The following is a 22097-nucleotide window of genomic DNA, read 5'->3' on the forward strand; positions in this document are numbered from 1 at the left end:
ATTGTCCCTCCTGCCTTCAGATGACACTATTGCAAGTGTTGAAACAAGACAGCAGTCAGCATGCTGATGGCTTTTTCCCATCAGCTGATGGTTTTTTTCCCATCAGCTGATGTTTTTTTTCCCAAAAGTAGTGCAAGCACTACTTTTTAGCCTGATCACTGATCTGATCCAACTCATAGCCAGCAGAGCTGGCGTAAGCAGCACGTGGGAATGGTGTAACCAGGAACAGAAAGAAGAGATCCCCATGTTCTGCTGCAGCAAAGACTCTGCTGTCATACACTGGGATTCAGTTTCTACTTCTCCATCAGGCCCAGGATTGAGAAACACACTCATCTTATTTCATCTGGCTGATTAGCACCCATTCCTGTCACAAGCCCACGTGATAATCACTTACTAATACAAGTGTCATAACTGACTGTAGAACATCTGGCTCACCCTGGGCATTAAGTGCTAGACAGACACTGCAGAGAGCAGCAAAACCCAGTAAGTGCTTACAAACTCACACACTTTTTATAAAACTCTGCATGTTGTGCTGTTCTACCTACAGCGTTCATTGTTGTCCAAAGCAACAATTATGCAAACACTTGGGCACTTGCTTAATTCTTCTGTTACAAACTACTCCATTACACTTAATGGATTAATTAGCAAAGGCTCATTTTTACCCAGAGAGTGGAGGCTCCCAAGGCTACATGCAGAGTCACGGGACAGGCTCCCAGGGGGGAGGCAGGGAGGGTGAAAGGCACCTGGGAGTATCTACAGTCACATTGCAGTTCCACAAAGCAGTTTTGGCAGCAGTATCCAGTTTAGCCAGCTTAAAAAAAGCTACCTTCTCCACGCCCTCTTTCCTTCTCTCTTACCCCCTAATGAACCAAATCATGGAATTGATCCAAATTAAAATTACATCTGTTTTTTGCTCAGTGCCTAGATCCAGATCACCACAGGCCCGTGTAAGTGTGGTGCTATGAAAAGAGTCAGAGCTAGGCAGGGGCTGCCAGGGCAACCCCATCTTGCAGCAGTTTAAACCACCCAAAGCACAATCATAGCCCACCTCTGTAGTTTCAGCCCTGCTACAGTTACCTGACACTGAAACTAGAGCAATAAGGGTAGTCCCCCCCTTCCTCCCTCCATCTCTCTTCCCTCTCCCCACAGCACTGGGGCTTCAGCATCTCTCCCAGACACTCCTCTGGGAAGGCAGAGCTGCAAAGAAATTCCCCCCCCCCCCAAAAAAAAAAAAAAAAAAAAAACAAAACAAAAACTCCGGGGTTAGGTTAGGTTTCTGCTACATTGGCATAAAGGAGAGGGTGCACTGGGTCCACAGCAAAGCACCCAGACCAAGATATCTATATTTTTCCAACTACAGAGAGCTAGCCCGGCCAGGACCAACCGCTGCCTCCCACAGGGAACAGCCGCAGAAGTAAACCCATTTGCAGGATTGTAAGTTTCACTCATGCCAAAAACATAGAAGCACATTATTGTAAGTTTAGTTAGATAAAAAAAGGTCATACAAAGTACTGGTTTCCTTTCACATTCTTTGCATATACAAAAATCCCAACGGTTCCAGGAGGATTTTCCTGTATAGCCTCACTGAAAGCTGATTAAAGAAAATGACCATTAATCCCACTAGTAACTTAAAACAAAACGTTAAATTAATTTCAGTGGGAGTTCTGGCCATGTACAAAACCCAGCAAGATACTCTCAGATTCATACACATTGCTCTCTTGGGAAATGACAAGAACTCTGCAGACATATGAAAAGGCAAAATTTACTCCATGTTATTAGAACTCGGTACAAAAATCGCTAAACGATCTGCACCAGCCTTAAAACTATTTCCATAAACCCCGAGCTTTTGAAATTGTCATTGTTCAAGCCGCTGTTTTCCTTTCCACCTCTTACTTTGAAAGCTCACCCCCCGCGATCATCTTTAAAGCAAGATCCGCGCCGGCAAACCTTTTCATTTTGCTAAAATCCTGACGGGCGTTTTCTGAAGCTGCTGAGCCCAGCGCGTCGCTGCGGGAGCAAGGTTCCACTGTGAGCACCCCCGAAGTGCCGGGCACAGCACAAGCATGTGGCAGCGGCTGGACTACCTGCAGGGGCTCCGGAGGAGCCCGGCTATCCCGTCGACAGCCGCCGGCGCGGGTTTCACGCCCGGAGCCGGAGACCCCCGCGGCCGCAGCCCCGCTCTCCCGAGCGCCCCAGCGCTGCGCGGGGCGCGGAGCCGAGCGCGGCCGCGGCTCTTTGTTCGGCAGTGCCAGACGCCGGAGCGGCCGCGCCCCGGGGAGCCGGGCGGGAGCGGCTCAGCCCGGGGGCCCGGGGCGCGCAGGCCGGACGGGCGGCAGGAGCCCGCGGAGCCGGACGGCGCCTAGACCCAGACCCAGACCCAGACCCAGACCCAGACCCAGACCCAGACCCAGACCCCGTCCCGCGGCCGAGCAGCTCCGCTCCCGGCCGCTGGAACGCGCAGCGGAGGACAAGGTCTCACGACTGTCAGACACCTGGGAGCGCCTGCCGGGGCTGTCAGCCCCCCGCCCAACACCCCCTTACCTCTCCGCGGGTGCGGAGCAGCCCCGAGGACTTTGTCTCCGCGGCGCGCCCGGCTGCCAGCGGACAAGTTTCTGCCCCTACTTCGCTCCTGGCGGCCACAGCGACGCTTCCCCCCTCCCGCTATCACCGTCCGTCCGTCCGCCCGCCCTCTCTCCCTCCCTCCAGCAGGGGCGGGGGCGGCGGTCCGGAGCGCCCGACCCCGCCCCGCGGTTCCCCGGGCTGTGCCCGGGCTGGGCCGGTACCGGGGGTACGCGACTCGTACCGGGCAGCCGGGCTGGGGGACGTGCCCGCCCCGGTGGTGTCCCGGGCAGGGCTGGGCGAGCTCACCTGTACCCGCCGGGTCCTGCAAGGGCAAGCGAAGGGTGCGGGATCCAGGCGTTGCCACCCCATCCTCCTCTGTCTGCCCGAGCAAGCCCTCCTGTCCTTTAGTCTTCGTTTATTTACAAACTTACTGCGAGTTACCTAGCCGGTTAATGCAACAGTAGGAGAAATTAAACCCAGGGGGATCACACCTCTTGGGTTTTTCAACACACAGGTACTTAATGGAAGAGAAACCACCTGAGAGAGCCCTTCTAAGAGGGGTTATACAATGAAACAAACTCCAAAGGGAACTGCTCCAGCGGCACAGTTGCCATTCTTGAAGATATTTAGGAAGTCTAGGACAGGCCCCTCTCTCTGCGCAGCAGAGGTGTGAGAGCAGAGAGGGGCAGGCACACTGCCTGCAATTGTCCTCTGCCTTCAATTCTCCTGGTGTGTTTATTACCATTATTGCACCGTGCAAGCACAGCTCTGATGCATGTTACATAATTAACCTTTGTTATGCTGGTAACCCTGTCATTCTCTCTGCAGGGCAGTTGTGAGTATGAGGAGGAGGGCTTGATGTAGGGATAGTCAGTTGTTCCCCTGACAATTTTTATTTTGGTTTCTCTCCAGGAAAACTAGATCAAAAAAGTTCTTTGCCAGCATCGTGGAGAACGTTGTGGCAGTCCCTTGTCCCTCAACTAGTTTGTGCCACAGCCAGCCCTTAAAGCTTTGTCTCCTCCCTGGCAGGCTACACCCTGTCTTCAGAGAGGCCCAGTGCATCAGAATATCAAAACTGGGTGGAAGGGGATCTCTACAGGAGGCTGAACTGACAAGCAGAGGATGTGTGTTTATGGTATACTCAGCTGTTTAGACAATACACTATGTTAGAGTTTTCTGCTGGCTTCCTGCCTGCAACATTTTTTCAGTAATGTAGTGTGAGATGGAGTCGTCAGGACTATAGTCTGTCAAGATAGAAGAGACTCTTCTGGCCAGCAAGTGCTTTCTGTCAGAGAACACTACCTGTCCACCAGAGCACAGCTACGTGTACTGTCAGGGAGGGATACTGACAGCACTCCTGCCCCACGGCCTAGCTTAGCCAATTGTGATTATGACATTTCAATGAAGAAATCTCTCCTGTGACTATGAACTCTTTAAATATGAAACACTAAATAGTTATAAGACTAAAATGAGTGGCAACTCCCACAGGTATGTTTCTCCTACTGATCTTGCAGAGAGCATTTAAGCTAGATGTAGTGGCTAGAGAACTAGGAATATACCTGGTTGTCATTACTGAGAGAAGGAAGCAGAGGAACATTGCAAAACTGTTATATTATAAGCATTTTTTATTGCGTTAGGGAAAAAAAGAAAGGTATCAGGTCAAGTATCAGTCAAAAATCAGACTTCTTCATTGTGTTTGACATAATCACTCAGAAATAAGTAGAATTTCCTCATAGGGTGGAAAAGGTCTGCTGAAGTTTCTGCAGGATGCCTTCTATGTTCTATTTCAACCAATGTCTCCATGGATAGGGGGCTCTGTTGCATGTTAGTACATTTACTTTGGGGTTGATGTGTTTATCCTGTTCCAGATCACCTTCTCCCCCTCTGTTGACTGCTTTTCTCCTTTGCACAAATGCAATTAGGATATCGCTTTGCCTTCATGCAACACCCCTCAATAAAGACTCTAGGGACAGAATATCAACTGGTGACCGTGGTGTTGGCTGTATGCACGATAGAGCAGAACAAATCCATGGAGAGCTGTTGGAAATAATCAGTGGCAGTACTGCTAATATGGCGCATGAAAAAGTAATACAAAAAGTCATATGGAAGCTCTTAAAAAGCAAGAGCTAGCTCTCAAACTTTCAAAATTGTGCCAAGGTTGTGTTCCCAATTTATTTTTCACAGGCCTGAGAGCTAACTACTTACTTTTAAAAAGAAATCATATTCAAATAACTTCTGGAACCAGGAATTTAAAAACAAGCTGAATATCATTAAAATGCTCGTATCTGTGGCACTGGTAGCACAGCAGAAGTGGTGAGGGAGGCATTATTGCCCCTCTCAGCCATACACCTTTGTTTTGCTGTAATGGATTATGTTTATAGTAAATTCATATTAGTGGTAAATCCAGTTTGTAGCGTACTCCAGAGATTAAAATCTTTACATTTGCAAAGTGCTGAACAAGTTGCCTATCAAAAAAGACACAAGAAAATGTCATAGCAGAAACTATCATCTGCTGTCATGAATATTTAAAGCCAGTGTCACTGTCACATGCTACAAACTGTAAATTTACTCTTAAGGCCACCATTAAAATTCCTAAAAACATCACAAAATAATATGTCCCTTGCAGACTCGCCTATTACAATGTTTTGTGGTCTCAGGTCCAGCCCTTACCTCATGACTCACTCAAGCAAAACATCTATTGAAGTAAATGGGAGTTTGGCAGGAAAAAAAGATGGAGATGGGCCAAAATCAAAACAGGGGTGGAAACACTCTGGTCTTTTAAGGCAGTCGGATTCCTTATGTAGACCCAAAGTTTGCTGTTCAGAGCTTAGTTCTCCTGTGAGATTACTGGAGGACTTCCGATGGGCCTTCAGCCGGCATATCTACCTCACTAAGTAGGATTTAGTGAACACCATCTGTGGTTGCTCCTCATGCACAGCAGGTTCCCAAGGTACACAATAAAGTGTTATATGTGTAAGAATATGAAGTTCCCCCTTTTGCCCCTGTATTCCTTGGCTTTCCCTCTCAAGGAAGTGTTACATTAGAAGTTTCTTCGATCTTAATCACTTTCATCCTCCTGCCTTTGGTTTGCTATGGAGCAGCCTGTCTGACTGACTCAGTGCTTGCATGGATTTCCTCTCTGTGGTTTGTGTTCCTGTTTGTCCTCCAAAGTATGTCTCTCTCTCCCTTTTAAGTAGTGAAATCCTTTATCTGTCCCTTCCTGACCTCCCTGTATGTATGGCTTCTGGGCATCTCCTTTACTTTTTTTCTCTGCTTTCCAGCAGCCGTCTGTGTTCCATTCGGCTGCAGCAGCTGGGCATCACTGCCTCTGCCTCTGCCTGTCTGCTCCTGCCACCCCACACCCCCAGCACAAGCGGTGCAGACTATGGAGATGCTTGTTCCCTAAATTTCAACTCATAAAAACATGGTGTTCTGCCAGTCAGGAGCCTGGGACCCCCAAATATTTAGAATCTGTCTATCCCTATGTGCCTACTTGTCAGAAAGCACACACAGACAATTTCTATCTTTGTTATTGAAAAATTATATACATGATGCAAACCATCAGATGGCATATGCTCTACATCCTCTGCAAATGCACTTTCTTTCAACATATATAATGAAACACAGTCTCTAAGAGTGCTTGTAATTAAGACAGAAGACATTTTCACAGAGGGTAAATTAGTAAAGGTAAATTAAGGAATATGAAAATGTTTCTCTTCTATGCGCCTTCTCTGCAGGTACACACACACACAACATACACGAACAAATGTAGGGGAAAATGCCCACCTCTGATACATCACCAAAACAACGCTTTGGTTTCTGTGCCCCCTCTACTGGCTGGCCCCTTTATGTATCTGTATTAACAAACATACTTCAAAAATTATACTGAAAGTATTGATGATGCTGGAGCATTAACAATATTGGCCACACTAGTAAAAGTATTGCAAAGAATAAGTTTCCTTGCCAATCCTATAGAATGGTAACTCACAATTATTTGTTCCAAATAAATATTCACACTCAATTTCAAAATGTTAAGATAAGAGATTTTGACAGCTGACAGAGCTGTGCAAAAACTCCTAAACATAAGACCATCTTCAAAACACAGATGTGTGTGGATGGGAACCTGGATTAATTTTCTTTGTAATTTCCAACTTTTTTATGTAAAAACTTTCTCCTTTTGTATTTTTCCCCATCAAAAACAAAATATGTAAACTTATTCATGACTCTGTATGCTATATACATCCAAATATACACATATGTATATTCAAAGACAAATGATAAAAAATACAGAGACATAAAATTAAATATTTGATGCAGGCAAAAGCATGTACAGAGGGAAACAGATGAAGGCATAAAACTTAGATAATAGTTCCACTAGAGCCATGCTCAGAATCTTAAAGGTGCTGAAACCAGCACAGATCTTACTGACATCAGTGACACTGGGCTTTTCCAGGAAGAAGATTTGAACAGGAAGCCAAAGCCATTCAAAGCATGTCCAAAGCCCTGCTGACCCATTGGTCCCAGGTTTCCAGGTGTGGAACAGGACCAGAGATGACCTAGCTGTGGGGCCAAGAGGACTGGAGAGTAACATCTGCAGATCTAAGCGCTTGAGCTGGGACATTTGAGAGAAAGAAGTAAATTGTCCCTCTCACCAAGTAGTTTTTTTGACAACTGAAAAAGAAGGTGTGTATTGTTTAAATAGATGAAGTACAGTTTAATTCAAGACGTTGCATGTCAAGAACAAAAGGTATGTTTCTTGAAAAATGTATGTAAATGGAGGTAGCTGCGCTGCAGCTTTATAATTTTAAAAACAGCAGAAAAACTAGAAGGAAAATAGAAAGCTGATGGCCTTGAAGGGAAAATGAGCAACCTCGATAAACCCTCTTGTTCATGCCCCCATGTGAGACTTACTGCAGACAAGGCCCATGGCCATGGTATTATTCTCAGGAAATATTTTCCACATGACTAGGTACCCGGGACTATATCTCTGCATGGTAAAACCATTTCTTTGCATTGATCATGCAAATAAAAGCAATGATGCTGTGATCTCTAAAATAAGCAGTACACAGGCTAATTCTGCTGAACTTGACTTAAAGTCCCTTGCAGTTCCTGCAAGCACAACCCCTCCTCCCCTGCACTCACCCTGCAGCATACATGGCTCAGCTCATCACCAGTCTGGTATTATTTCAGAGCCCCTTGCTGTTAATTCACGCAAGCAATACAAGAAGAAAAATTGAGTTTTTTTCTGTCCTCTAGTCACTGCACCAGCCAGGGCAGCCAGGGAGCAGTGCACTGCAGGCATGTGTGGAGTCTCTCAGAGAACCCCCCTGCATGACACCTCCAAGTCTATGCGTCCTCCCCCAGGCAGGAGAGGCTCGCCAAGCCTGTCAGGTCCTTCTCTCCTCAAAACCCCATTGCCCACACAGAAAATGCCCTGGCCAAAGTGTTCAACAAACCAGCACTCCGAGGCCAATCTGGATTTTTCTGGCATAACAAATGCCCCTCAGAAGCCCTTGTCTGAAGCCTGTAAAGCCAATGCAATTTTATGCTGAATTGTCATGTTCATCTCAAGCTCAAAGAGAAACATCATTTCAAAACTGACTGTTACGTGACTGCATCCTCTGGTGAACACTGCTTGCCCTGTTTGGAAATGGCAGTCTCTGGAAAACACAAAGTCATCCCTAATTTCACAGCTTCCAAGGGCTCTGCTTAAAAGCTCCCTGTGTGCAATGCAAAGCTGGGCCCCTCAGCTTATTCAAAATGCTAATTTCACTTCAAAATACCAGTTTCACTTTAGGATACCAAAACTTTGAATTTAAGCACATTCTCAAAACATTGAAGCGATGACTGGTGAGAGTCTGCATCAAAGTCTTTCTCAAGCTTTTATCATGTTTTGACATTATCATTTTTCAAGTCAGAAGTGGCAGAACCACCAGGATGGTTGACCCAACCCCCTCTCTCCTAACCAGTTGGTGCTGATACCATCACTGGTACAAAAGATACCACAGTCACATCATATCTTATCTTCCAGGGCAGGGTGTTTACAGACTCTTCACTTGTCTTACTGTATTAGCACATGCCAACCTGCAAGACAGCTCTTAAAAGTGACTGTGCTTTCTATCACTTCATTTAGGTGTCAGCATTTAGTTTCTGTGCTCATTTTGGTATTTTCTTCTTTTCCTTCCATTGACTCCTGTTGTTACATCGCCAGTGTATATATCCAGTTGCCCTGTAAATTATTATTAGCCCCTTATTGTTGGAAAAAGAAGAGTACTCTCTGCTCTCTCCCTTGCTACCAGCAGACATGACTGCAAATAGAATGAAGGGGCTTCCTATTATACAGAAATATGGTATTTTTTTTACACATTGACTTTATAAAAATCAAAAATGTGTTTAAAGGAAATTTATAAAGGTGCTTTCTTCCTTACAATTTCACATACGTATTTATCTGTAAAGAAAGCATATCAGCAATGTTATATGAGTAACGTTCTAGATAATTTTCCTATGAGTCCTCAATATTACCAATGTTTAAAATATTATTTTAAAATGGATAATCAATGCCTGCTTGAACATATCCTTCTTCATATAGGCATGGCTTTATAAACTGACTAGAACAAGGTCTCACTTCTTCATACAATCAACACTATCTGGCCAAGATTTTTGGCAGGAACTTTGAGGCACAGTATTATAACATTATCACTCATTTCCATGGTTTTCATTCCCTGTTCCTGTCTGTCCCAGCATTCACAGTCAGGTGGCTGTGACTTGATTTTTTACATTAATTCATTGCTGGCTCAAACAAAAAAGGGTGTGTTCTAATTAGGTTCCAGATTTTAATAAACTGAAGCATGTGCCCACGTGTTGTCCTGAACCAAGAAATCATCTGCAGTCCAGCCCTAAACTTCCAACACACAGAGAGTTGCTTTGAAGGCCTATTAATCTAACTGTCTCTGAACCTTATTAGCATGTGAAATGCAAAAAGTAGGAAAAGTATTGAATGGACTCTGACCCCTTATATATGCAAAGTAGAAGGCTGTGTGCATCTCAAAGGCTAATGGTTGCTTGCAAAAGTTTTAAAAAAGCCCAACCAACCAAAACACCCTGGTCGGATACAGACATGGGTTGAGAGATGCAAGATTGCACCTTTTAGAGCAATTCTAGATAGGCCACATGTCTTAGTCTAACCTACTGTACACAACTGAACTTCTTCCTGGAACAGGAAAATTATGCTATTGCTCTTTTCTATGTACTGTAGCATTTGGACTCATAGAGCTGCCCAGCAGTGACTTATTTCTCCTGTTTGCCAGCAGTTGCTCCGGAAAGTGCTTGAGCAGAGAAAAGGGCCAGCATTCTGTGCCTGTGAGGAGGCTAGTAACCTTTTACATGATAAGCCCCTGCCATTGAATCCCAGACCAAAGTTTCTGCAGAAGGCAGATTTTTCACAATTAAATCTTGATGAGGAACAGAGACTCTAAAAATGTTGTACTAGTCTGTGCAGTTGATTTGCAAATAATAATGGAGCAAAACAAGAAGGGTCTAGTTTGGGGCTGATGACTCTGGTGGGCCATCAGTCACAACCAGGTGATTCAGAATTAAGGTAGACACTCCATTTTCCTGGTCTTCCATTTTGGATTCACACTACACTTGTTATTTTGGAAGGCTGGCAATAGGCAGACTGGATGGTTTATTTGTTTCCCTTCCTTCTTAGGGATTTTTAGGGATTTTCATCACCATGAAATCTGAGTACCTATTTCCTTTTTGACTTTCAGAGGAAAACGGGGACATATGTATAATTTTGGTAGGAAGTTGGATGGAGTCAGAACAAGGAGCTCCTAGAGGAAGGAGCTGATGGGAGACAAGGACTGAGAGTGGGTTCAGAGAAGAGCACTTGGTAAGAAGCTAGGGGCAAGCTGGAAGAAACAGGCGATGCTGTAATTAAAGCACATCCTGAGCAGCAGCGGTGGATTGCACTAATGACCACAAATAAAGGTCCTGTCACCGTGGAAGAGATGGCACCATCCATTTGTTTTAGGTGACCTGTGAGCCTTTTTATTCACTAGTCTCAGCATGAAGGGGGTAGTTTTTCTTGGAATGACTCACAACCCACAGTTGCCAGCTAATTGCATCTTCAGTTCTGGGCCAGGAGGAGGAGTTGGTGTGGGAGCAGTCCCTAGGAGTGTAGGAGGGAAGGTGCTGCTAGGTCATCAGACACAGGCCTTTGGTAGGCAACTGCTTTTTATCTTCCTTTTATGTTCACTGAGCTTAATTTGCCAGGTTTTTGTCTCCTCTGCTGTTCTAATCATTCATTACTTCATTCTTCTGTCAATTAGAAACCTTAAATAGCAAGGGTACAGGCATTCATTATCAGTTAGTATTTGTCTCTTCTTGACTGTGATGCAGTCTACATTAAATTTCCTTTCTGGTCTTTTCCTTCTCACATATTCACTGACAACAAACATATCACTCCTCAGAGAGAAGGATTTTGAAGAATTTTATTTGGGAGAGGTGAATTTTTCTCCACTTTCTGGAAAGATCAGCATTGCCAGGAAGGTGCAGTTTGCTTGTCTTCCTGATGTGGTAGGAATGAACATTGCTACTATGCCTGAGACATTCCAGCAGAAGTACCCAAGGCTGAGCGAGCTTCCCAGTCTCCTTTGAGGGCTTGCCTGTGATCAGGCAGGTCATTGTTACTCTGCTCCACCCAGTGAGCCCTCACCCATGGCCCAGTGAGCACCAGCACACTCAGAGGGGCACTAGACAAGTACAATGTCTGGCCAGAGAGAGGAGTCTGGACAGAGTGGATGAGAGAAGGACTTGATCTCCTTTTTGCTCCTGCTTGGGAGCAGGGAAGAAGAACGGACTGTGGTTAAGATGAAGACAAGTAAAAAAAATTCTGGATTTAGCAGGACTGGATTGTACTGGTGTTTCTCATGGGCCAGGGCTGATCAGAACACATCGGTTGTCTTTCTCTTAACCACAACTCAGTTGAGCATGTTAATTTGAGATTGAGGCATTTGAAGTCAGCATTAATTAGAGCACAGCATCATATCCCCTGGACTGCATGGAAGCTGATGTGACAACAGACCTACGTCTTATCTCTTGACACTAACCCTCTTTGGCGCTATTATATTATGGTACATAATAACAATGTACCCATGGCAACAGCAGCATACAGATCTGTTAACCACAAAGCACAACCAAGAATCATTTTTTAAACATTTTCAACTTGCTTTCAGTCTGGTTCCTAAGGAAACAAGGCTTATGTGAACTGATATCTATCTACCCATCCATCAGTTTTCCTCATCATCACTACTGCTACTTGCAACACCTTTTGACCTTTCTAACCAATTTCAAACAAATGTAGTGAAAGATATTTAAAAACTGCCCACATTTAGTCTCTCTCCACCTTTCTTATAGACTCCCTTCAGGTACTCCCTTCAGGAGATACAGAAGTGGCCACATTAATGCTACTAGTAATGGAAAGACAGTCATCACCGCTTTCTGTTGTTTGCTCTGAAGGGATTTAGGAGAAGCAGTTGGCCAATTAGCAATAATGTAGGTGGCTGCCTACACAGCAATTTCTGCATGGCTTCTGAAAAAGCCACAAAACACTGGTTTTTGCTCAGTTGCTGGGATAAATAAAGGTAGAACACCTGCAAAGGGGCTGGAGTTAGTGGAGAATTGGCCCAAGAAAGCTGTTAATGATACGAGGATGTGGACATGATATGGCAGGGACAAAAAATGAGCTGGTCATGCTGTTTTTGGAAGTGGAGTTGAATATAGGAAAATATGATGCAAGTTTATAGAAAACATACAGCATAGACACAAAAAATAACCCCCTATAACAGATCATCTCTCTCCTCCACCTGCCTCAGATTCATTCCCTTGCAGAATTCCGCAAAAAATCCTCCTATCTGTGTACCATGGCATCATCACAACAATTGGTAGGAACTACAGTTGTTGAAAAAAAAACTTGTCATGATTCGACTGCATATTTAATTTTACATCATATATGTGCTTTGGAAGCTCTTGAAAAGCATCAGCCTTGAATATTATATGTTGGCTGGAGTTCAAAACCCTGGAGCAGTTTAGGCCCTTTGGGTTTTTTGCCTTTTCTTCCCCCACTCTCTCAGACTCATATAGTGAAAATAAACTATCTGTCAAATGAGTATATGCTACTTACTTTGCTATGAAAATTCTGTTCAGTTCTTAAGATGATTGTTAATAATTACATGTACATATAAATATATAAATATTAATATATGTATATAAATATTAGAGATAGGTAGGGTATTGGTTGAGGTTTTTTTCAAGAGCACCCCTCCACATGGCTCTGAATGGTTTCATGAGGAGAGAACTGGTTTGCACACATTTTCCATCCATGGATGAGGTTTGGTTTGACAGGAGACAGCTTGAAGCAAAGACTGAAACACCAAGTGTGTCAGCACTGGCCTCCTCCAGGGTACAGTCTCTGCATTAAGAACAGCAAAGGGTGATGAGTTTTGCCTCCAGAAAACCCCAGCCACAGCCTCTGAGTATTAATGGAGATAAAACATGAATGGTTAGGGTGAAACAAGCACACAACACCCCTACCTATTTCTGGGAGTCTTTGCTTCTTCTCACTGGAGGAGGGCACTTTGTGATATTCGAGGGAGTTTTAAAAACAATGGAGTGTAATTGTGCCTCCTGTGCTTTCATTTTATAAGTGTGCATATATCTAGGGGGAACAGTCCCTGGAGATAGGCAGCCTTTTAATGTTGCATTAAGAAAATCTAATACTTTATGCACAGGACACAAGCAGCCCGAAGCATATTTTGTTATCAGATCCCTTTGCAAACATTGAATAACCAGTTGTCACAATGAGCTCCAGGGGAATACAATCAACCTGTGTGACTGGGATTTTTCCAAGCCTCAAGTAGATGGCGTTGCAAAGTGTTATCTAAGGTCCGGACTACCTACAGATAAAGTCCTCCAAGATTTGTGTGCAATTTGTGATCACACAGTGGATTTCTGAGAAGGAGTTTCACCATGTAAGTAACATGAAAGGTCCTTCCCAAATGTGTAATTTACCCTCATAACTGACATTAAAAAATCAAGCCAATATATGGTTGGACAGAGATGGATTCAACTCAGAAATTGTGTGAAGAGGAGCTGATATTTAGCATTGTTTACCTTGTAGAGTTGGGAACAGATCCTTGCTTTGTCCAAGCAATGTGCTGTAAAGCCCACAAGATGGATAAAAAAGCCCTTGACTTTAATGAAAAAATAATCAGAACATTTCTTTGCTTAGCTTGGAATTTTTTTCTGGTGTTCTGGTATGCACATGTTGGTTCAATAGCATCATTATTTTTTGTCACTTATTATTATTCCTAAACCCTATGAAGGTAGAACAATTAAAAAATAATAATCCGTGGATTTCCAGTGAATTTCTTCATGGTGACAGAACAATGTGTCGACCTGGTTTTGTGTGTACCTGGCGCATTTCTAATTTTCTCATCCTGCAAAACTGCATGAAGTGTCCAAAGCCATTTTAATTTTCATAATTCTTGAAATAGCTTGAAAGGAAGCTCTAAGTCTCCTTGCCTACTGAAGTTCCCCTGTGCTGACTTGCATTATTGCTGCCCTTCCCTTGGCTCAAGAATCCTTAATACACACTCTGTCTTCAGCACAAGGAAATGCACAAATACCTTCAATGCAAAAGGGCAGAGTGTAAGTGTATGAAATATGTACAAGTGAGCATGCAACTCTGCCTACCTTTGCTGAAGGTACTGATTTAATGCACCCTTTATGGTTGCTCTGCAATAGCTTAATGGGCCATAAAACCAGTCCCACCCACTAGGAAGCCTTCAAAATTGTCTTGCTGTCCAATACCCAGTATCTAAAATTAACCAGAAAATAAACAGCATTATGCACAGTTAGACTCCTTGACTAGCCAACTTCCCCTGCAATCAAAATATTTCCCTAGTTTTGCTCCTTTATACTCTGTTCCTTGTTCCTCTTTTGCATGTTTTGTTGTCTCTTCTGAAATGTCATGACAGCAGACAGCCCACAAAAAATCAATGTGTTCTCTTCAAGCACTCAGAAAACTTCTCTTGCTACGATAATTAGTTTGAATTAGATGACTAATCATAGGGAGTTCTGCCTAGAGCAGGAACACTGTGAAAGGGCTGTATAGAAATGCAAGTGTAAGTGAAATGTGACTCACAATCACACTTGGACTTTTTCTGCAAATGTGTCAAGTCAATGCCTTTTTTATACATTAGTGATGGTGAACTTAGCTGCTCAAGTACAAGAATAATCTAGCCTAAAGCCACTTACATGCATTTTGTAAGGTTATACAGCACCATGGTTTGGTTTATTTACCTAATGTCTGCTTCCTTTGCTCTGAATAGATACTAGGGTTTGCAGGGTACAGCAATGATATCCTAAAATTTACAGTGGACCCAAGGTCTTGGGCAGGCCATGGAAAGAAGAACTGGGATTCAGGAGCTGTACTCTGTTGCGGCACAAGCTCACTCTGATTGTATCTACGTGGCTAAGTTAAACAGCAACCAGAAACTCTCCACTGCAGTTGGTTGGTGGGGCTTGAGCTTCACTTTATTAAGTCACTTGAGTCCTGACCAGCACAGTTTTGCCTTCCAAACTATTTCTGGGTACATGTAGGACAGGCCAAGTACCACTCACCATAGGCAGTTTCCTTCCAGCATCCTGTTTTTGTTTTTGGGAGCAGGAGAATATAAGACCAGGGAGACGGTTGGCTTCAGTCCAGACAGTGGTTCTGGGAATTAATTTACGAATATAGCTGAAGCCCCTGCCCCCTGAATCAGTGAGTATAAAGAGTAAAAATGTGATTGGGCACTGGAACAGGCTCCTCAGAGAAGTCACAGCACCAGCCCAACAGAGTTCAAGGAGCATTTGGACAATGCTCTCAGGTGGGAATCTTGGGGATGGTTCCGTGCAGGGCCAGGAGTTGGACTCAATGATCCTTGTGGGTTCCTTCCAATGCAGCTGATTCTGTGATTCTGTGGTGAGATTTATGTTGCTTACCTAGCTTACAGTGAATTCGGGACTTAATCTATTCAAGTGTTCTGAAATTTTCTATCAGGAATTAAATAGCAAAAATTTGTCTTCAAATCTATTTCATATACATATATCATAGAATATAATATCTGTTCCTAAGTGAAAGCCTTAAAGGGACTGACACATGATGCTGTTTAAGTAAGGTTTCTGTTAATGCTTTTTTCTTGACAAAAATCCAGCCATTTCCAAGCAGGCATGCTCAGTTACTTGCTTATCTTACATTTGAGTGAGTTCTTCCTTTTTTTTCTTCTTTTTTTTTTCTACCATGCAAGAACTGTGTGTAACAAAGCCTGCAGGTAATTTATAAACTCAAAGGGAAACATACTAAGATACACATATCAGCAGTTTCCAGCTCCCAGCAAAGCAAAAAGTAGGGTTTTTGGGAGCATAGTAACTGAATAGTAACTGAATTCTGCGGTGTGCTGTTATCTACAGAGATGGGAAGTGGAAAGGAAGGATGTTCTTGGATCACATGTTATGCTGCACCCAGGAAATTGCAGATAATAATAGTGCTCCTGATACTTGTAAGGGCTCTGCAACCCTGAGATAGGGCCAGGACAAAGCAGAGGTATCATGGGGAAAACCATTGAATGGAGCAACCAGATATTGTAGGTGTGGGTACTAAAGAAATTCCCATTAAAAATGATGCCCAAAAGCTCCCTAGTCTCCTGACAACATATTTTTTATACAGCTGAGATCACTGTAGTAATTTATATTTTGTCTTTGTTTAACACAGCATCTGTCATTCCCTCTTTCTGCACGTGTTGTGCAGTTACTCTTGTCAAACTATCAGAGAAGACTTTATGGGTGAGATGGAGATCTTTGCAGGCGTTGAAAGGCTTAGAGCTCACATACCTTTGTAATAATTCAGTTAAAAGCTGGAGGATAGACACAGATTTCATTCTTGGAGAGAGGAAAAGGGAACATAACATAATTTATCTGATTTATTCAAATTAATGTTAAGCTTCACTCCTTTCCCTCCTTCTTTCAATTTGGTTTTACATCCAAACCAGCCTGGATAGGAAGGTAGAACATTGAAAGATGAGCAAAGAAACTACATAAGCCAGGTGGATGGGAAATGATCTGACCCTTTCCTCCTCTTTCTTCTAGCTTACTGGCTGCATGGGGCCAGCCTGGAGAAACTTAAGAAATCAGGACAAACTCTGGACAAGAAATTCCTCATCCTTAGGTGCTTTGGGGGACTCTAGTATAAAAACAACTGGGAGTAGTCTCAAGAGTCTTTGCTCTTACAAATTATCACATGGCATCTGCTTTGCATCATCTCTCCACCTCACTCTGAGCAGCTGTTTCTTTACAGGGAAACCACAGAACAGATACTGCAGAAGCACCTTCTTTCAATGCTTTGTGAAATGCTTTTATCCGAGTCTGGAAGGTAAATGGATACAGAGCTGAGGGGAGACATTGCTCTAAATTGTCACCAGCCATTGGGAACACACCATTGGTTCCTCTTGTAACCTCTGCCTCCTACAGAAAATGGAGAGCCAAACCAGGTCCTGTCATAACACAACTACTGCACAATACCTTGACTACATCTCTGTTCATTGCCCTGGAAATAACCATGATTCAAAGTGCAGTGTCTGATTCTACTTTTCATTGAGGCTGTACTGGGGAGCACTGCTATTAATGCAGCAGGGCCTTGGAGCTCTATCTTCCATACTCTGGAAGATGAAGAACCTGCATCTTCATGCTGTCATGCTGGTTTTAGTCTGGTGGAGCTCATCAGTGCTTAGTAAAATTGCACCAGGGTAAAACTGGCATAACGGAGCAGAGAATCAGGCCTGCAGGCTGCAATTTGTTCTGACATAATAGGATAAAACTATTTGTCTTCTATCTACTCTCAAGTGATAGAGCTGATGAAATGTGTCAGAATAAAGCCCTGGAACGTGAAGTCCTTTTTCTGTCCATTAATCAGGCACAGAATGGATGGGAAAGCAAAAGGTTCACCAGCCAGGCTACGTGCTGTTCTCCCAATATGCCTGCATCGAGACCTGGGTGTGCCCTCTCCCATGTGACAGGGTAGATTTTGTTTCCTTGTCCATTTATTTCCTGGCATCTCTGTGGATATCCCCAGGGGGGACACCAATCAATGTCAATGTCAGTTGTGATGCTGCCTTATTGTGTTCTGGAAATGTACCCTAGAAGTGGATGGGCAGCCCTCACCCCCCATAACAATTGGATAACCTACTTCCACTCCTTACTGACCTACTTATTTGCACACTGGTGACCTAGATTTGGTCCCGCTAAGGCTCCAGGTCCTTCCACCATGAATGAGCTGGGATGTTATGTGTGTGCACATGTCACCAGCATGAATTTGGTGCCACAGAACACCCACTCAGAGAGAAAAATCACATGAAGAAGAAGTAATCAAATGAAGGAAAACATTATCTTTGCCTCTTCTTACGTTTTTAGACAGGAATTGTTTGAAGCAAGAGAAAAGACTGGGATGTAAAGAGTAGTGATGGATTAGCAAATGGTAGAGAAGAGTCAGCAAAATGTGAGAAAGAGAAATTGTTATGATTCCACAGTTTGGTAATCCCTCACTGATTCAGAGTCTTTACCAAGTATTATCATGTTAAGTCTGAAGACTATTTGTTGTTCACAACTCAAGTTTTCAACACCAGTCAATTATGAGGAAAAGCTATACAGTGCAGTTTCATACCAGGTGTACTGCTATTATAGCTCAGTTATCTATTATATGAAGCAATTATCTTCCTCTGTTATATACTGAATTGAAAAAAACTCAGCAGTTACTGGCATTCCTATTTCTGGGTGGCATGTACCCTCAGAAAGTGGAAATTAATGCCCATCCATCAGTCTGGATTACTGGGACAGTCTGGTTGTTGCTATGATATGCAAAACATCAGATCCATTCCCAAACACTGGCCTTGCAGTATTTGATGTGAGAATAATGTTTAATCCTATACTCATTGTATCTATATCAGGAGCAGGTCTACCTCAGGGTTCACAGTGCCAGAACTGCACATGCAAACAGGGATCTCCAAACCTCCTGAAGTCTCATGGCAGGAGAAAAAATAGAGTTTCTAAGCTTTATGCATACTTATTTTTGTACACTGTGAGAAATAGATGTACACCCTCACCTTTCTACTTTCCAAGTCCTTGTTATAAAGGAGCAGCTTTTGTAGCTTATGGTATGTAAGAAACTGGTACTGCTAGAGCATTGTATCTGGTGACCCTTGGTGGCCCAGATATCTGTATCAGTGCTCTCCAGAGAAACCCTTCACACTCAGCTGGCAAGGAGCTAACTTTGGGTTTGTGGTGAGACAATTTCACTACTCAGCCACGGGACTTCTTACTTTGCACTTGCTATATGTAGTCTTTTTACTGCTCATCTCTCTTGATTTTGGAACACACTTTAAATCCATGTTCTCAGTAACATAATTTAAAATAGAAGCCAGTAAACATCAAGCTGGCCAGAATGACCTCAGGTCTTTCTGGCATTGTCTGTTCTCATATATGTCTCATATATGTGTAATGTTCATACATTGCCCCCTGCCTTGGCTGTTTATATCTGCCAAACAAGAGATCCCCTTGAGTTGGCTGCCCTGGGATACACAGAGTTATCTGTGGTCCTCGCCATTCTTTTGGGGTGAATGTGGCAGAATGCAAAAGTAAGCACTGCCTTTTGTGTCCTCATAAGGCCCTAGAGCCAAATACAAAGCCAAATCCAATCTCTTTCCCCAAACAGTAACTTTTGCTTCTGGCAAAATTCTCCTTGACTGACTTGCTTTTCCTGACAAGTACAGCTATATTATTTTGAAGAAATTTTAGAAATGATCAGGTTGTTACAGCTTTTCACCACTGCAGCACTGTAATAATGAATGGAAGAGGAAGAGATTGGAGAGAGATGTTTGTTTACCTGCTTCACTGTAAACCATCAGCCTGAACACACTTTGAAGTACTTTTTCCAATTTCACGCTACTCCACTCTATTTTCTTTACTTATTTTTTATCTACAGTGATTCATTCACAGAATTTGAATGTGTAGTCAGGGATAAATGAGTTTTGCAAAAGCCGTTTTTCCAAAGGCACTGGCATGTGCCTGTAATTTGATGTATGACTTTGTGAAAGCTGTCACAGAGGTATCTCACATGCTCCAGCACTGATGGATCAGCATACTGGCATGATGACACAAATACAGTCTTTCACCACTGGCAGTGCCTTTTGACTCTGCATTTTAAACCTGGACAATTGCAAGCTCTGATTTTCCATTAGCCTCTCACATAGCCTCTGCCTGTGGTACAACAGAGTTAGTGACATGAGACATACACCGAAGGTCCAAGATTTTGTAAAGCTAACAAAATGAGTAAGGGGAGGCTCTGTATCACAAAGTTACATGCTTTAGGATTACATGCAAGGGAAGAACTCCTGCTTCTATATCACTCCACAGTAAGGACATAAAATTTTCTTTAATACTTTTGCCCTAGAACAGAAAGTTTTTGTGACAAGTGGTCAGCCTATGGTGTAAGGGAAGACCAGTGAGGTTTAGCCTGCAAGATGGAAAGCTCACCAGTATGACCTGGACTTTAACTCTGGTCACCATGTATCACTCTGCTATAAGTTACTCAGACACCTGGTGTGAACTGCAGTTGTATCCTTTGGCAGAAAGTTGACCTTCTTTTTAACCAAGGTGGAGCACAGCCCAGAGAAATCCCTCCTGCAATTGCACTATTGCAGTGACATTCCCTGTGACCTGGCAGGCTGGGGCAGGCTGGGGCACTTGCAAAGAAATTAATGTTCATGGAGACAGCAGTCTCCTCTGAGCACTTGGGGTGACTGTCCAATCCAATAGCAGCACACGCTGTGGGCAGTCAGCTCCTGCCCCTGGTACCACTGCCTGGCAAGGGATATATTTTTAAATCAGAAGCAGGACAGAGTACTGTCACAGCATCTGGTTGCAGATATGAGACACCAGACTGGTCTCAGAAAAAAGAAAGAAACCCCTGTTGCCAGTGAGTCTGTAGTCTGCTAACTCAAAGTTGCACACAAGGCTTCTCGATATCAAATGCTATTGCAAGTTTCCAGCAGCACTGGCACAATAGTAAGAGATTCCCTTCATCTCAGACAGGGAATCACCTCATCAAACCAAACACCATTTCTCTACTCTTTTCCCAACACACACATCTCCCTTTTCTTTGTGCATTTAGTTCAAACAGTGCAGCAGCAAAATGAAAAATGACACTCAAGTTGCTAAATAAAGCCACAGCATGGACACATGAATAAACTTGCTTTCCCAAAATACATTTGCAACAAAATAAAAAGGAAACAAAAATCTGCTGCAACTTTTTACCAGGGGTAAACAGCTATAAGTATGGAGTAAACCTATCCCTATTCAGTGTCTGACTGTATGCCAGGGCCTGCATCCAGACCACAGCTCCATGGCTGGCTCTTGAAGGAGTAAGTGCTTAGCATCTCTTCAGAAGTGCAACCCTGCCTGCAGTTTCTATATCAACACATCTTCCTCTTCAGTTAGGTTTATCAGTGGGACAACACTGTTACAGATCCTGACCCTGAAAAGTTGCAAGGATTGTCAATCCTCCCATGCCTGCTGCAGGAATCGGTGGCATTGCAAGGAATGGTACCAGGCAGCTGCCGGCAAAAGCCAAGGTAATGTCACAACTCTGTAAGTCGCATAAATGTCACCTATTATGGGGAAATAGAGTAATCCCTAAACAGTGTTTGATAAATGCACTGCTGTGAAAGTGAAAAATACTGCAATACACCTGGCATTTGTAACACTGCTGAGCAGCCAATTTATGAGTGGTGCAGTTGCAACATGAGTGTACAGATCTGTACAGTTTCTGGGAAAGGAAGGGCAATGTTCCTCTGCTGTTCTATGGAGTAATGATTATAATAGCATGACGAATAAAATATGAAAGGAACAGGTGTTTTGTAATGCTACCAAGGACAGTTTAGTGCTAAGACAGTGCTGTGGGCTGATACAGAGGTCATTGTTCATACCACATGCATTTTCAGAAGAGGATGAGCTCTGTGTCTCCTTTGCTATGGGTGTTTGGCCTTTGTTCTTGTTCAAAGACAGACAGATCATGGAATCACAGTTGGAAGGAACCTTAAAAACCTTCTAGTTCCATTCCCCCAGCTATGGGCAAGAACACTTTTCACTAGACCTGATTGCTCAAAGCCTCACCCAAACTGGCCTGAAACACTTCCAGGGAGGGAAGCAAAAGTTTTTGACTGTCTCAAGTGATAGTGGCTGTCAAATCCTCCTGTTAATGGGTTAATACTGAGCACCTAAAGGAGTTGTCACTGGCTGAGAACACTTGGACATAGTACCGCAAACTTGACAGAGAGGCCTCATTCCTTTCTTTTGTGTCTGAAGTCAGAGACGGGACCATTGAAAATGCTTTCTGGTCCTACTGTCCTGGGGCAGAGAGGTTCAAAGCTTTTTTTTTCTTC

At 43.5% G+C, this 22097-nt stretch overlaps 1 protein-coding gene across 1 annotated transcript in view; it reads right to left on the reverse strand.

Moving 5' to 3' along the window:
- Positions 1-2620, reverse strand: part of TIAM2 (TIAM Rac1 associated GEF 2) — a 165919-nt gene extending 163299 nt beyond the window's left edge. Inside the window, exon 1 of the mRNA XM_053937337.1 lies at positions 2542-2620. The gene's annotated coding sequence lies outside the window, so the exon portion shown is untranslated. The remainder of the gene's footprint in view (positions 1-2541) is intronic.
- Between the last annotated feature and the right edge of the window lie 19477 nt (positions 2621-22097).

The sequence above is a fragment of the Vidua chalybeata genome, chromosome 3 (assembly GCF_026979565.1).
Source record: "Vidua chalybeata isolate OUT-0048 chromosome 3, bVidCha1 merged haplotype, whole genome shotgun sequence".
In the NCBI taxonomy this organism is placed as follows: domain Eukaryota; kingdom Metazoa; phylum Chordata; class Aves; order Passeriformes; family Viduidae; genus Vidua; species Vidua chalybeata.